At 47.0% G+C, this 8,593-nt stretch overlaps 1 protein-coding gene across 2 annotated transcripts in view; it reads right to left on the bottom strand.

The window, feature by feature from the left end:
* The window catches only part of peli1b (pellino E3 ubiquitin protein ligase 1b), a 29,601-nt gene extending 25,200 nt beyond the window's left edge, over window positions 1-4,401 (bottom strand). The window contains exon 1 of one of the 2 annotated variants that reach the window (XM_076050795.1): window positions 3,824-4,401. The gene's annotated coding sequence lies outside the window, so the exon portion shown is untranslated. Of the gene's footprint in view, window positions 1-3,184; window positions 3,328-3,823 lie in introns of those variants that run through there. The other variant, XM_076050796.1, reaches the window with a different exon arrangement.
* Window positions 4,402-8,593: the final 4,192 nt, after the last annotated feature.

Here is an 8,593-nt window from a genome sequence, read left to right on the forward strand (position 1 = left end):
TGCTGTTGCTTGTCAGCTGTGTAGAAGATTATAGCCATAATTCCACACTGAGCTCAGCGGGGCCACACGCTGGTTAAAACACATAGCGACGGGCACGTGCGGCGCAAACAACAACCACGACGACTACAACAACAACACACAACAACAGAACCTCCTCGTGTGACTAGCAGCCGGCCGCACAACACAGCATTTTGTTGATTTGTTGTTTCAATTTCTACACTGGCCGACGGCAGCGAGCGCATTTTGGTTCAGCTTTCACTTGACTTCACTTTCCCCACTGGGCAAATGGAGCCATAACCAGCTTCACGCGCAGCTCCGTCTAACGAGCGCAGCAGGGGCACAACAAATAGAAATGAGCTTTGAAAGGACCTGCAGCAGTTAAAAAAAAAAAAAATGCCTCCTGCCTGTGTTTTCGGACCAGTTAGCTGCGTCTCTGGTCGCTCAGCGAACGTCCGTCCTTCTTTTCTGCTGCTGCTACACAAAAAGTGTGCCACAAAACACACCGTTCTGAGAACTGGATGTGGCAAAGGGTCACTGAGTCCAGGACGAAAAGTAAAGATCAGAAAATTGAACTGAAATTATGAGAGCATTTGCGCTACAAAAAAGGCCACACACAAGCAGCTCCTGCTCTCAAAAGAGGCTAAGCTATATATAAACATGTGGTCTTGCTGCATGTGTGTTTTGGGTTGTTTTTTTTTTTACAGTCCAGCCTGGCCTGAGCTTGCCACTGTCCCCACAGACCAGGTTAGTGCGGATGTGTGCAGCAGCAGCAGCAGCAGCAGCAGCAGCTCCATTAAGACATCAGAGCTCGGCCCTGACACCATCGGCTCTGGTTTCCTCCCTGAAATTGAGACTCTTAAACTGTGCCAGGGAGCTCACACACACACACACACTCAGCTGAAAAGGCGCAACACGTACACACTCTTCTGTCAAGACAGCAAAACATTGTGTCCTGATCACTTTGCGCTGCTGCTTATTGCCATTTATAGGACCGTGAGAATGTAAACTGGAAACAGTCTTGAAAGTGTACAGTAGCAGAGGTTCCTCCTGCCTCCACGGCAACAGGGGACCCGCTGCTCTTTGTTGGATATGGACTCAGTGAGCTCAGCGAAAAGCCTGCGACAACTTCAGTTAGGACGGCGAGGAGCTTCAGGAACCTCAGAGGTGGAAGTGCTTCCAATTCAGATGTTTGTTTGTTTTTTTACAGAGAAGCTGCTGCTGTTATTCTCTGCACATCTGTTCTGAACCTTTCTCAAAGTCAATCATGGCTTCATGAGAATAAGCTTTGTTCCACCTTCTGTGGAGAGTACAGGAAAAAGTGTAACGTGTCTGAAAAGTTGCCATGTTACTCTTCTTGAATTATAATTAAACAAATTTCATCATCGATTTGCTGCTTTGGATTATGCAGAAAGTCTTTTTTAAAGAAACTATTCTCAAAGCCTCGTATTTAAAAAATATTGCAAACCGCTCGCCGGGAAGGTGGCAGAGGAAAAGAAAGAGGAGGCGGAAGAATAGATTTGGTGGTGGGAGGCACAATTGAGACGGAGATGAGAGGAAGGAAGTCGTTAACGGGCAACTTCATGACGAGAGTGCCTGTGTTTGGATCCCAGCTCCTTAACAGGACATGTTCCTTCTCATACTCAGCCAGCAGCAGCAGCAGCAGCAGCAGCAGCAGCAGCAGAACCAACTAGAGGTCAGCAGGCGGACTGGAAGTGATGTAAACTAATACCTCCACCGCAAACACACACACATACACACTGAAACCAAAGTGGGCACTGAAAGGAGGGAGGGGGCTGGATGGCAGAAGCTTTTATCTGATTGGTCGGCGCATCTTTTCAAAGATACGCATAGCTGAGAGACAACTGGCATTTTTCTGTTTCTCTCAAGTTGATTGATATCTCTCTCTCTCTCTCTCTCTCTCTCTCTCTCTCTCTCTCTCTCTCTCTTTCTCGCTGTCTTTCTCTCTCTCTCTGCTCTGCTCTCTCGCTGCCAAATCCGACAGTAAGTCCTGTTGTGCCACGCCGTGGCTGTCGCAACCGCCTATGCGTGCAAGGTCCTCGAACAGAGCGCGCGCTGTTGCGCGCAGTTTAACGCACTTAATCGGAGCCTAATCAATGTTTGCTGATCGCTGAACTTTGAGCTTCCCCTGTTGCAGCCCTGCAGGTCTCAATACGAATGAATCCTTTGTCCGACGTGCGAGTTGAATAAAGAGCGGGAGGCCCTGTTCCAACACGGCGAAACATTCGTTTCTCTGGCTAGTCAGGTTGATTTTTAAGGAAACGAGGGAAACTTCTCTCTTTGCTGCACCATGCTAATTGCCTCGTTTAATTAGAGAGCAAAAAAAAAAAAAACAGAGGCCCTGCTGCAGTAAAAGGAAATAATAATAAAGAGGGCATTTGCGAAACGCTGTAGTGTGGATGCACTCTGCTGTTCAAACTCTGAGAGGAAACAAACATGCTGCTGCGGGTAATTAATTCCTTTCCAGTAAATTAATGTCGAGAGGCAAATCAGCGCTTCTCAGCGCTGTTACTGCAAACGGTGAACCTGCCGTGTGCAGACAGTTTCTGTTCCATTTTTGGACATTTATGCAGAGTCATTTCCAATGTAACTGGGACATGACAGCCAGTCATGAGTGCAACCCGCAGACGGAAAGGAGAGAGAGAGAGAGAGACGCATGAAGAACTACGAGGACTGATGCCCAGGGGACACCTGTGAAGGAATTACAGCAGCAGACAGGTCAACAGGATAGATATAGATAGATAGATAGATAGATAGATAGATAGATGTACTTCAATGATCCCAAATTGGGAACTACTTAGTAGTTACAAAAACTACTCAATCAGTCAATCTACGTATAACAAACAACCAAAGCAGATGTGCAAAAGACAGTCAAATTGTGCAGAGGCAGGGATAAGCAAGGTTTTTATAAACCATGTGTGTATTATTTGCCATTGAGTCCAGGAAAAAATGTCCAGGATGCTATCTGTCACACAGTGGGGCAGAGTTATAGAGGGTACTACAGTGGGTTACATGGAACAAAAGGACTGCAGGCAGAGATCGTGAGAATCAGCTGAAACTATCTGAATTGATCTTCACCCCTGTTTCAGGTGACAGTCAAATAATGAATAATAATCGAGCCTCCATGAAAGGGAGTTTACCAGACAACACCACTGGTGCGTCTTACCTTCACGCTCTTCCATCACCCGGATGCCTCGAAGGTGCAAAGAGTGGCTCAGTCCCTGCCAGCACTGCTCTCAGCGGAGGGACAACAGGGTGACCCCCGCGGTGGGCTACTGCAAGGTGCCCATAAATACTGACCTCTGGGTGGGGCATGGGGGTGGGTCAGAGGGCTGCCTTTAATCTCAGAACCCTCAGTCACCTTCCCATGTGACCCTACTTTAAATATATACAATATATCCATTTTAAAAAAAAATATATTAAATAAATAAATGAATAAATAAATAAATAACCGCACACGTTTCCCACTGGAGGACTGACAGAAACCAAGCAGGTGCATCAGATCTGGCAACCCCGTCATAACCTCCCCTCTATCCTGCAGCTGATGCGCTAAAAAACAACAACAAAACAACAACAACCAGAACGACAACGACAACTCCTGTCGTGTCTAACCCGCTATCATAAATAAAGAAGTGCAGGAGGCACTGGACTCAGACATGGAGCATCGTTCACATCCACCCGAGCCGAGCCGAGCTGAGCTAGCCAGCTCCCCGGGATGACGTCCTCCTTGCGGCTGCTGCTGCTGCTGCTACTAGCGTAACACATCAACGTCAAACGGCAGCTTGCTCGTAAACATGGAACTCACCGTGAAATGAATGGTGAAGCCCGTCGTCCTGTCTTCCTTGGCGGCGGCTGTCCGAACCTCTCGTGCTTCTTTTTCTCCTCCCTCTCCTTCTTGTTCTTCTCTTCTTCCTCCTCCTCCTCCTCCTCCAGCTGCTCGTCCTTCCTCCGCGCCTGCCTGCCTGCCTGCCTGCCTCCCTCCCTGGCCGGCTGGCTGTCTCTTCTGCTCGCCCGGGCTCCGAACTTGCTGTGGAGGTGGAGGTGGAGGAGGAAGTGGGCTGCTAGTAGCTACCTAGCTGGCTAATGCTCCTCCGGTACGAGACACAGGATAAAATAAAATAAAAAGACAAGACAAGGAAATGTCCAGCTTAATGCTGCGTTACAAGTGCAAAAAAGGCGAAATACATTTAAAAAATTAAAAAATAAAAGCCGACAATGACGTTGATTTTATTTCTTCTCCCTCGCTCTGAGGCACTGAGAATATACAATAAAAATAAAAAAAATATCCACCTTTCTTATTTTATTTTTATTTTTATGATTATTTAGGAGCGTCAGCCGCTCCGCTGCTCCTGTCCTTTGTTGTGAGCATCTGACCGTAAAACACAGCAGAGCCGTTCCGCCAGCTCGCTCTCTCTCTCCCTCCCTCTATCTCTCCTTCTGTCTCTCTCCCTCTCTCTCTCGCACTCGGCAGAGGAGACGGTCGCGTCGCCGCAGGGCACTCTGGGACGTGTAGTTTCACCTGCGAACCGGCCGCGGGGCCTAAAAAACAGGTGTTTGTTTTTTACCGTTTTGTTAGTTAGCTAGTAGGAACTTCAAGTATATATTTGCTGAACTTATAATTGAACGGAAGGCAGCGCAAAATAACTCAAGTGCAAAACTTTGAATGACTATGCAGTAATTTGTTTGTGGGTGAACCTTGTGGGATACACCTGTTTTCGGCAGTTTAACCAATGGGTAACTGGGTTAATCCACCATCCATGCAGTCTACTCGCTATTTTACACTTTATTTGCATCGTCTTTTGCAAATAAATTTTTTTTCACAAAGTTTAATTTAAACTTCAAACTTCAAATGAAAACTAAAAAAAAAAAAAATTCTCCTTCCTGTAATATTTTTTTTCTTCTCTTGTGGCCCTCATCCTCTTTTGTAGATACCTGTTTAAAGTGACTTTTTTTTCTCTCGCTTACTTTCCAGCTTTATTTCTTATTCCCAAACCTCCACAGTCAAAAAAAAAAAAAACAGCTGGCTGAGAGAAGTGAGTGCTGGAACTCGTCTTCACTCTTCATCACTTGGATGGCTACGGATGATACGAATCACACCTGGAAACCGAATGGGGGCGTTGATTCTTGGCCCCGCCACGGCAACTGGAGGCGGCTCCTCTCTGCTGCCTCCTCGCTGAACTTTGGTGTGAAGGTGTGAGATTCAGACGCTTTCACGCTCTCTCACTCTCTCATTCAAAACACCTGACGCAGGGTGAGCGCTTTTAAAAGTCTTCAGCCTGGGTGGACCTGAACTTCAAACGCAGCCCGGGGTTTATTGGAGCCTGTTATCATTCTGCTGCACTCACCAACCGTGAACGTGCGGGCGTATTGAGGCCAGAATGCCAGAGACCAGCCCCGTCTGCACGGTTCACGTCCAGCAGGCGTGAGCGCAGAGGCAGAGAGCGTAGAGGTCAAACAGTGTGAGCAAATCATGTCCGTTGACGTCTGCAAAACACCTCAGCACGCGAGTATAAGTAGAGTTTTAGTCGATTTAGTGACAAACCGTCTGGAATGTTCTCTTCAAAATCACACGCAGCTTGGAAAACATCAGTTTTAGCCCCCTGCAAAACTTTTTTTTTTCTTAAAAAAAAAAGCTTCTTTGTCAGTCTTTCCAATTTGGGGAAAACAAAATCCAAACCAAGTCCTTCTCCTTCTGTTTATCTCTTGCCGTCATTTCATTTGTACTTTTTGTCCCGCACACAGGCTCAGACAGAAAAACAGACCGAGCCTGCGTAAAATCCCAGACTCTCACGGCTGCAGTCAATATTTTTATTATGCTCAACCTCCATAAATGAAGCCACTTGTGCTGCTGAATATTGGCCTTCAATGGACCACCGCTGGTGACTGAGGCCATTCAATAGGACGTTTGAACAAAAGGAACATCGCCATAATCAAATTCTCCCCATGATTAACCTTTGAAGTTGTAAACGGAAACGGGTGAAATGAAAACTACGCGGTCACACGCATGCAGGGACAAATGTATTTTTACGCTGCATGCCGATGCAGTAAAACACACTCAGGTTTTGCTCATAAAGCAGCAGGCCCGCTTGCAGGAACGGGTGGAGCAGGAACGAGTGGAGGGCGTCGCACTGTGGAAGCGTGTTTTTCAGACACTGAAAGGAGACTCTGCCCTGAGAAATACAAGAAACACGCACATGTGTGTGTGTGTCTCAGCACAAACAGGCACTCACACACTCACACATCACTCATGCGCGCGCCTTACATAATCTCTGTACACAATTTAATCTGTTTGAGCCCTGCTGTTTACTGTGCCATGGTTACAGGGCCGACACCCGGCCCTCCCCCATCCCCCCGCTGCAGACACACCTTCCTTTGATTCGCTGCGTGGCTGCAGCAGCAGCAGCAGCCGGCGAGCTGCAGCTCTGCAGCCACGCACAAGAAGAATGAAGGGAGGAGGAGGAGGAAGAAGAATGAAGGGAAGAGGAGGAGGAGGAGGAGAAGTGCGGCCTGATCACACCCCTCGGGCTCAGAGTGCGACCGCACGCTGCACGCATCGTACAAAGTCTCGCTCCGGCGCAAACCTGTGTTATTCCACCAGGTTGCAGACGCTTATCATCTCCCGCAGCTATTAATTTTTTTTGAATGATTTAAACGGACCAGTTTGTAGGTAAATATCATTGGTGCAATAAAATTTTGACAAGGCGTGAGCAGTTTAAAGAGCTACGTGTCAAAAGAAAATAATCACCAAAATATGTTTTTTTTTATAGAGATGAATTATTGAAAAGTTATGGCAGCAAGGCACTAAACACCACACCACCATACACGACCAAATAAAAATTTTTTTTTTTTTAGATATTTTGTAAACTGTAAGGATCATCAAATTTAAGCAAAAACAAACTGTGCTTACTGCAACTTTGTGAACGTGATGACGGTGCATAAATTGTCTTTTAGCTGCACTGCAGTAAAGGCGCTGTGAATTGTAATATAACACACATGCATATGCACATGTCGATCAAGAGTCACCATTAATAAAGGCGTTGCTTTAATTGTACAGAATATTATAAGAATATAACGATTTCTAAAATCAAATAATCAAGTGTTAAAAGTGAGAGTAACTCATTGATACATGTGGGATCTGCAGATAAAGACTTTAAAATGTGAACAAAATACCCCAAATATCACAATTCTCATTTATCCGTGTGTCAGTTGTGACAGCAGAACCCACTCTGGCGTTGAATTCTGAGGACGACAGTCTGGTGTCTGGTGTGACGACTCAGACATCTAAAGCAAAAAAAAAATCCTAAAATTACCCAACAAAAAAAGCAGTTTCCATCTCGCTCTCGACCGCTGACAGAGACATATTAGTGTGTTTATGCCTGTACAAAGTCCCTGGCTGGTCTGCACACACACACACACACACACACACACACACACACTGAACTGCCTGCTTGTGAGCTGCACCGGCGCTCCGTTCCAAAAAGATACGATTACATAAGAAAATATTCACAGTATTTGAAGGCGACGCCCCTGGCCGACTGACCGCAGGCCAGGTGATTGTACTCTGAGTTCTTTCTGAACAGAAGCTCCTCCTGACCTCCACGTCCAACAATCTTCTGCGAATGGCGACGTTGTTATATTATTGCAAAAGAGGAGGAAAAAAACAGCCAAAGAAAAAGGGGAAACTGGACCTCGCCAGGCCTTTTCTGACACCGCTCACCTCGACGAAGGCCGTGCGAGCTGCACAACAAGTTCCTTCTTTTTTCGATTTGATGCGTTTTCCCTTCAAATGATGCAACTGGTCCAAATTGCAAACTGGACGCGTTTGCAAGTTCGGCAGACAACATAGCAACAGCTGGGCCGCGTCGAGGCCGCAGCCTGAGGAGGAGTATGTGTGTGTGTATGTGTGTGTGTGTGTGTATGTGTGTGTGTGTGTGTGTGTGTGTGCGTGTGTGTGCGTGCGTGATAGAAACATGCTGTGCTGCTCATGCGTGGTGGTGGCGGCGGCGGTGGCCAAATATTAAATAACACGAGTGTCGTGTGTTTGAGTTGACGGCTGCTATGGTGACAGTAACCAGGAGCTGATCATGTTTACTGAGTGTTTCAGCGAGTCGCAGCGGGAGCAGCGGGCGGCGGGATCAATCAAACCCGTGTGTTTTTCTGTTTATACGTGCAAGTGTGTGTGTGTGCGTGTGTATGTGCGTGCCCTTTAATTCTGTATTAGATTAGCAAACTAAAGCCAATTTGCCACATCGTCAATGGGTGCACTGTGAGACTGGAACAGTTTAGCGGAGCTTTTCCCACTGCCAGGCGTGTGTGTGTGTGTGTGTGTGTGTGTGTGTGTGTGTGAAAAAAACTTCAAGGTTGTGTGTGATCTGTATGTTCCGCAATGTTACTATAAGCTCTAATGCACTCCAGATGTTGCCCTTGTACTGATCTAAACAGAGGAGAAAAACATGGTAACGGCACTTCTTGACTCTTCTCTTCCTGCAGCAGCAGCACCTGCTGGCCCGGCCCGGCCCAGCCCAGCCCGGCCCGGCCCGGCCCGGCCCGGCGCTGAGGTGAGATCTGGCAACCC

This window comes from Nelusetta ayraudi, unplaced genomic scaffold (assembly GCF_046127955.1).
Source record: "Nelusetta ayraudi isolate G7.1 ecotype Tasmania unplaced genomic scaffold, CSIRO-AGI_Nayr_v1 ptg000130l, whole genome shotgun sequence".
In the NCBI taxonomy this organism is placed as follows: domain Eukaryota; kingdom Metazoa; phylum Chordata; class Actinopteri; order Tetraodontiformes; family Monacanthidae; genus Nelusetta; species Nelusetta ayraudi.